Source organism: Podarcis vaucheri (genome assembly GCF_965113315.1).
Source record: "Podarcis vaucheri genome assembly, chromosome: 7".
NCBI classification, from domain to species: domain Eukaryota; kingdom Metazoa; phylum Chordata; class Lepidosauria; order Squamata; family Lacertidae; genus Podarcis; species Podarcis vaucheri.
Window position 1 is genome coordinate 26,303,854 of NC_138765.1, and position 8,208 is coordinate 26,312,061.

Consider the following 8,208-nt stretch of genomic DNA (forward strand, 5'->3'; position numbering starts at 1 on the left):
CTAAAAGGGAAAATAATATAGGATGGCATTCTGAAGAGGGCATTGTGTGGCTGCTGTTCAAAAATTGCATGCATAACCAGCCTTGAATCCATGGTAGACTGCTGTCCTCAGAAACCTTTGCAGGGATACATTGTGCAGTTCTTATTTTGAAGAGAATAAAAACTGCTCTGGTGGTTCCCATTCATTTGAATGAGGCATGTGCAGGACAGCTTTCCAACTCAGTGGTAGGAAGACTGTGGTCCCCCAGGTGTTGCTGGACTACAACTCCCATCAGCTCTTGGCCATGCTGGTTGGGGCTGATGGGAGCCCAACAGTATATGGATGGTCAGAAGCGACCCACCCCTGTTCCAACAGCTTGCTGTGCCCCATGTTAATTAATTTCTTTGGATTTTCTGCCATAGGCACCACGAGTGTTGGGTACGGCCCCTGCACACAGTGTGACAGTGCTGCCATAGTTAGGGATTGACACACTTCTTTTGTTTTCAGACCAAGATAGATTAGTGACCCCTCCTTCCATCTCATGTTCCATTGAAAAAACAGCTGGGGAAGTTGCAAATGCAGCCCTGTGGCCATCGGATGCCTGTGGTTAGTTTATGGGTTTTCTAAAGGTAGACCTAGAGAAGCAGTGAAACACAGTGGCTTCATTGGAGGCCTGGCAGGCATTTAAGAACACAGTTTGCTGGAACCTTTATTTCAAGTTTAATATAGCAAATTCTTTTGGAACTGGAGCATATAAAGATACCCACATGGCACCATCCCAGGATCAGAGATGCTCCTACACATCTAAGCCAGCTTTGTTTCATTGCTGGCCACCGCCCTCTGCCTTTCCAACCCTGTTAGGGTATGTGGGTCTATGAAGAGCCACAAAAGGCTGGTCTTTCTAAGAGAGCTGACTTTTGCTACTGTCGGTACCCTGTCAACAGAGCCCTCACTGGTTGTACAACCTCTGCAAACTCCTTCATTGCCTTGGCATGAAGGTTTGGGTCCTCTGCCAAGTGCCTGAAAAGATTTACGGGTGTTGCACACCGGAGGACCCTGGGCATAGGGATCCGGATAGGCAAGGAGATGTTACCAATAAGGAAATGCTGAAGATATATCTCCTGCAGGGCGGTGTGCATATACAAGAGGATGTCCTGAAGTCTTCGTGCAGAGCTCTCAGGGCCCCAGTCCAACGGGGGCTGAAAGAGCAAGAGATGCATCAGGCAAGTCTTGTAGTGATAGTTGGTGAGCACCATGTTCTTCCCCTCTGATGGGCTGGACTCTTTGAAATAGATTATGATCTGGAGACATTTCAGGTGGCAGCTCTTCTCTGGGACTCGCTGGCTCACCCACTCAAAAAAGAGCAGCTCCTGGACAGCAAAGGACTTCTGCCAGACGGTGCCAGTCAAACGATCCATCATGGCAGGTTGGGTGGCCAGGAAGACCAAGGAGTCTCCTTGCTGCACCCCGAGTATGATGTCAACAGAGATCGACTTGCCTGACCAGAATGCCAGTTTCAGTCGACATGTTGAACTAGAAGGCTGAGGCACAAGGTCAAGGTCGTACTTGGGCTGGATACTGGGCCAGGCATTGCCCACCAGGCCTTGGAACCAGTGGATTGTTTTCTCCACATCCAAGTGGAAGCTGGTGCACAAAACGTGGATAAGGAAGATTCCTTGCTTGTCACTGCTCAGTTCTTTCTCTGGATGGTGAAGGAAACACACCACATCCCCCAGGAACCTCTCTCTCTTGCACACACATTCTGTCTCCACCAAGATGTGTCCATGTGTGCTTGGGGCACCCTCAGATTTACTAGTTTCAATGTGGAAAGAGTGCCCCTTGGGTGGTTGTATGGGCACGAGAACGCGGAAAGCTTTGGAAGGCTTCTGTGTGTGCCATCCTTCAAAGGCACTGTCCACCCCGATGCAGTTCTCCAGCACAGGGAGGGTGTTCTGGTAGGGAAGGGCTCCGCGACAAGCCTCCAGCAAGTCATTCACAAAGGTCTCCACAAAGTCACACATGTTGGTCAGATCACTGGCTTCCAGGTCAATGTGCTGGTCATAGAAGGTCTCCAGCATTTTTTGCTTGGATTCGTCGTCTTCGGATTCCGTGTCAGTGTCGTCATAGTCTTCTTCACTGGTGGTGGTGCTGGAGCTGTCTGTGCTGGAGTCATAACTGGGTTCCTTCTCTATGGCGTGTCCGCAGCACCCAAACAGGATGAGAATGACCAGCCCTACGTAGTGCCACCCATCCCAGGTTCCATCCTCTGCTGCCGGATTGGTTGTCACCCAATCCTCCCGGCTCTGCCTTGGGTCCCAGTTCCAGTCAAATTCTGTCTGCAGGCGTCCCATTTCTGTTTTCATCAGCTTCTCATGCTCCTGGAGCCGGTCCAGTGTGGCCGAGTCTGTGTGGTCACTGACCATCAGGGGGCGATGAACTAGAGCTAGCACAGCCAGGAAGATTAGGCGGCCCAAGGCCATCTCTAAAGCAGATGTCCCTGGAGAAAAACATGAGAGAGAAAAGCATCCAAACTGTTGACAAGGAAGATTTCTCAGCAAGGCTGCATGAATTCTGCCCTGGAGAAAAGACTGAATCCTGCAATCAGTAGAAATCATATCAATTAAATTGTAAACATAGCTTATTTGCTAAGTGATTACCATTTTGTACATTTCCCCCTCCTGGTATTGGTAACTGTGGGGAGTGGGAAGGAACTGGGGTTGGTGGGGTAGAGCTGGATAGTAAACATCTGGGATGTTTCTGCTCTTCCCACCCTTCAGGTACTTATTACCTGATACCTGCTTGCACAGAGGTGTTAGCCAAAGGGGCTCAGCCAGCAGACCACCACTGAGGCAAGCAGTCCCCCCCCCAACAATACCAGAACACATGTCAATCAGCTCAGAATGTGGCAATAGGTAGCTTTCCCATTGTCCTTTTTGCCCATGGCAACCAGTGCTTTTTTTCTTTAAAAAAAATGTTTAGGGGTTGTCAGGGAACTGACATCAGAGGCACGGGAGAAGGAGAGGGTCTCTGATTCTGCAGGAGAAGGTCCCAGCGCTAGGGGGAGACTCAGCTGGGAAGAAGGGGAAGGGAATAAGTGTAACACCAGGGATCCAGGAGAGCAACGGGACAGGGAGGTGCAGGGGCTCCACGACTCTTTGTTGGATGTTAGTGAGGAGAGCCCAGGCACCCCGCTGCCCACGCCCACCCTGCGCAGGAGACTCCCACGCAGTGAGAGGCAGAGACGATTGGGCGTCAAACAACTCTTATGTTGGCAGCGCTTTAAGAAACGCCCACAGACAGATTCTACGAGTGACTAAGGGCAGCCACGCTGAGATGGGCTGTACAGTCCGGAGGGTTTAACCAGGCAAACTAATGCTCAAACGGAGCAGGATTACGCACGAGTAACTCCCAACCACTACAGGGGTACTCTCATTTTCCCACTCATATTGAAAAACTGCCGCTCAATGAGGCCAAACTTAGATTCACAAAATGTTTAGGGATATGCGTGCCCTGGCATCCCCCCAGAAAAAAAGCACTGGTGATAGCCATGGTGAAAGTCAGCAAAAGAAGTCAAAGAGCAAGTTAAGGACACAAGAAGAGCCTGGTTCAGTCCAGCATCCCGTTCTCCTAGTGGCCAGTCTGTGAGAAACCTTCACCACAGGACCTGAGCGCAAGAGCACTGTCCCTTCCTGTTTCCAGCAACTGGCACTCAGAAGCATTTCTGCTTCCAGCCATGGAGGCAGAGCAGAGGCATCCTGGCTAGTGGCCCCTGTGACCTTCTCCTCCATGAATTTGTCCAGTCCTCTTTTAAAGCCATCCAACTCAGTGGTGCATCCACTGTAACTGCTATCTCAGAAGGTGCTAGCCATTCCTATCCCTGCTCAGATTTGTCCTTTTCAGTTTATTCTTCTTCCGCCATTATTGTTCTGTGAGGGTCAAGACTCAAGGGCGTTGGTGGCTGGGCCTGAACCCCACCCCCCAGGGTGAGGGTCTCTTGGTGGGGAAGGGTTTAATCTCCCTTGATAAGAGATGGGGGAAAGGTGTTTGTGTTATCCCAAGTGAGAGATGTTGGTTTTTTGTCTTTGCAACTGCTGGATTTGGACATGATGATGGGTTGTGGAATGTTTTGAGTGTTTTGCCAAAGTGAGAATTGAGTGGATGATACTATGTGATGGAAGCAAGGGGAGTGTAATTGTCGGAGGAGTGAGGGTGGCACTTAATTCCTGATTTGTAATATTACGTGTGGGGGCGCTTTTTTGTAATAACCATGTGGTCCCCATATATATATATATATATATATATATATATATATATATATATATATATATATATTTGCTTTCGTAGATTTTCACGGGTACAGGAATGCAGGTTTTGGTGTCTTCGGGTGTCTTCCCGTGTAAGAGTCGGGGTGTCTGTGCGACGTTTCGACGAGGTCTCACTCGTCATCTTCAGGCTGGTGCTTTCGGCTTCTTGTTACTGGAACAGAGCAGAATCTGGTGTTTGAGTTCCTATAAATACTGTTGAGGGGTGTGGTGTATAGCCTCCAACGTTCTGGGCAGAGAGGAAGTTCCTAGATTAGTGTGCCTTTTCTTCTTTTGTTCCTTAATTACTTGAGGGATATCTTGAGTGATTTCATGAGTGATATTCTGAATACCACTGGGTGGGTCATTAAGTGTAGATTAGTTGCTAAAGCTTTCGTGTCTTGACCTCTTGAGCTTGTGAAGAGTTTTTCTGAGAAGATGGCTGTGCTGCATTTAGTTGTGCTCTGGCTTGGCTTCGTGTATAGGGGCGAGCTGTGGTTTTGTGCTTTGTGCCAGCCAGATCTGTGTAGGGATTGCAGGGGGGTGCAGCATCCGGAGGTGCCACTATAGTTTGGCTACTGGATGGAGTCTGTAATATGTCTGTGGAGAGGGTCTGGGTTTGGGTCTGGTGTGGTTGATTGGTGACGGCGTTCTGTGTGCCTCTGGTTCTGGTGTCGGTTTTTGTGGGGAGGGCTAATTTCTAGATGTCTGGCAGGCGGGACGTGTCGTCACGCTTGTTCATGTTGTGAGGGTGTTTCTCTATCTCGATGGCTTCCATGATTATTCTCTTGTGGTGATGTTCCATGTTAAAGAGCAATTTGGAATCTGCAAAATTAATTTCGTGTCCTGTTTCTTTCATGTGTTGGAAAAGAGAGGAAGTTTTTTCTTCTTTTTTGACGGCATTCTTGTGTTCTGCGATACGTGCATTTATTCGTCTGTTTGTTTGTCCAATGTAAGTGGCTGGGCAGACTTTGCAGGGTATTTCATAGACCCCTTGGTTTTCCAGCTGGATTTTGTCTTTTGGGTTTCGGAGGATATTGGCTATTTTTTTGGTTGGTGCAGAAGGCTGTTTTGATATTGTGTTTATGGAGGATTTTGCTGATTTTGTCTGTAGTGCCCTTGATATAAGGAAGGAGGGCCATGCCATTGTTTTCTTCTGTTTTCATGCCATTGTTTTCTTTCTTCCCAAAAACCAAGACACAGAGTCTTATGGAGCGAATGCAGGCTGCGCAGCTATATACAGCTTTCTGTAATGTATGTTTATTGATAATACGCAAGCAGAACACAAGTGGTAGCAAAGAGATGTTGGGGGTAAGATGAGCAGTTAATGTGCAGAACAGCTGGCCACCAGGCATAAAGCAGAAATGGTCAGAGAATATACAAAACACAACTGAGAAATGCACATTCCCATAGTCCTATTGGAGATTATGTACATTGACTGGGAAATGTGCATAATCACCTCCTCAATGATAGATCATGCACACATTCTCTATGAAGCCTGGTGAATGTGCACAATGACTGGTGGTTATGCACATTAACCACTCAATTTGGTTAACAGAGACACCCCTTCAAGTCAGCAGATCCAATGAGAGACCCTGAAGGAGTCTTCACCTTCAGCCAACTCAAATCTCTTTAACTACCAACTGTGACTTTTCACAAATACACACCCTACCTGCCCTTCTCCTCAACCTGAAGGTTGTCACCTTTCCCAAATCCTGCTTGGCAACTCAGTCAAAAACACAAATTTCCCCAGTCATCAGTAGACATCTCATACCATTGGCCTTCAATGACAGAACATCACCCAGTTAGGTTGGGCTTCTAACCAGCAATTTGCTTAATGAAGGGATGATTGGGCAGGTGTGTGTGCATGTGACTAACAATATATCAAAATATCAATGCCACCTAAGTAAAATTATAACTAAAATTGGTTTAGGAAAAGGACGAGGGGGTACGGTGCCACAGAGAAGATCCCCGGACTGCTTGGATTGCTTATTTCTGTGGAAAAAGCAGAAAGACCTGCAAACTGATTCATTTTAGCCCAATTGAAGCCGATCCCAGTGAACAGGCTTCAAGCCAAGTGCAGCCGTTTAATGCAATTGTGGCTCAAATTATATCTATAGCTAATGAAACCTGGAGCATCTCAGCACCTGTGGATCTTGCCACCTGTTTGAATTCCTCTTTGGTGGTTTCCCCCCTTTTCCATTTTTTGTACACATCCTTTTTTAATCTTAACTCAGTTAAAAGTTCTTTAGATAGCCACCCTGGCTTCTTTAGGCACCTTCCATGTTTCCGTCTCATTGGTATTGCCTGAAGTTGTGCTTTTACTATCTCCCTCTTAACAAACTCCCAGCCATCATGAACTCCCTTTCCTTTTAGTATTACTGTCCATGGGATCTCACCCAGCACTTCCCTAAGTTTGATGAAGTCGGCTTTCTTAAAGTCAAGATGTTCACTAAGCTTTTGGACACCTTTAGATATTGGCAAACTTTCCATGGTGGTTTCTGACTAGGCAGAAACCAGATCCCTTTCGGGTTCCCTTGGCAAGTCCTGCATCATACAAGGCCAACCCCTAGCAACGCAGAACAGAACAGGGGCAGCCACCCAGAAGTCCCTGCTCCATGTTACACTGCCCTCGTATGATGCAGGCCTTGCCAAGGGGAACCCAAAAGGGATCTGGTTTCTGCCTAGTCAGAAACCACCATGGAAAACTTGTTGACAATAAAGAGGTGTCTGGATGCCTAGTGAACATACAACACACCCCGCAAAAAAACCCCCACTTTAATATGAATGAGGAACTACTGGCAACCAAGTCCAATTTCCAATAATAATGGATTCCAAACCAAATGTTGACCGTGGAAAACCCACTGAGTATTAATGAGTGTAATTAAAATTATAATAAAACATCAGACGTTTAAAACTTCCCTAAACAGGGCTGCTTTCAGTACCTTCTAAAAGTCAGGTAGTTGCTTGTTTCCACAGGGCGGGTGCCACTACCAAGAAGGCCCTCAGCCTTGTTCCCTATAACTTCGTTTCTTGCAGTGAGGGAACCACCAGGAGGCCCTCGGAGCTGGACCTCAGTGTCCGGGCTCAATGATGGGGGTGGAGATGCTCCTTCACGCATACTGGGCGGAGGCCGTTTAGGGCTTTCAAGGTCAGCACCAACACATATATTTTTTTAAATGATTTTTTTATTAGTTTCCAATTTTATACATCTTATCTCTCACACATATATTCAATAACAAGGTTCTCTGAACCTTCCGACTTCCCTCCCTCCCATGGGTTCTTAAATTTTAAAAATTAATTTTTTGCATCTTACACTTTTCCCAACTATTATGTACTCCTAATTTATCACAATCAATTTCACATTACAAATGTCATTATAATGCTGCCAATGATTTTAACTGTTTAAATTGTGTTTTTTTTTAAAAAAACTACAAATTTACCGTATTTTTCGCCCTATAGGACGCACTTTTTCTCCTCCAAAAATGAAGGGGAAATCTGGGCGCGTCCAATGGGGCGAATGCAGGCTTTCCCTGAAGCCTGGAGAGCGAGAGGGGTCGGTGCGCACCGACCCCTCTCGCTCTCCAGGCTTCAGGAAGCTATCCGCAAGCCTTGCAAGCCCGGCGGGAGGTCCCGCTGGCTCGCAAAGCTTGTGGGCAGCAGCCTGCAGCCCACAACCTCGGGGGATAGTGGGGAGGTGGAGCACCGCCACCACGCTATTCACCGACCTGATCTGGAGGCTGGCGGGGGGGGGGAGGGAGAAGCAAGCTTGCTTCTCCCCATCGCCAGCCCCATAAGCTCGGGGGATAGCGGGGAGGCGTAGCGCCGTCACCCCGCTATTCCCCGACCTGATCTGAAGGCTGGCGGGCGGGGGGGGGAGAAGCAAGCTAACTTCTCTCCCCCCCCCGCCAGCCCCACAAGCTCGGGG

The 8,208-nt window shown here is 47.8% G+C and overlaps 1 pseudogene across 1 annotated transcript; it reads right to left on the reverse strand.

Annotated features, from left to right (window-relative positions):
• Positions 1-741: 741 nt before the first annotated feature.
• On the reverse strand, positions 742-2,582 carry LOC309537764 (inositol 1,4,5-trisphosphate receptor-interacting protein-like 1 pseudogene; annotated as a pseudogene). Its single transcript has one exon. The product of its transcript is annotated as an inositol 1,4,5-trisphosphate receptor-interacting protein-like 1 pseudogene (transcript).
• Between the last annotated feature and the right edge of the window lie 5,626 nt (positions 2,583-8,208).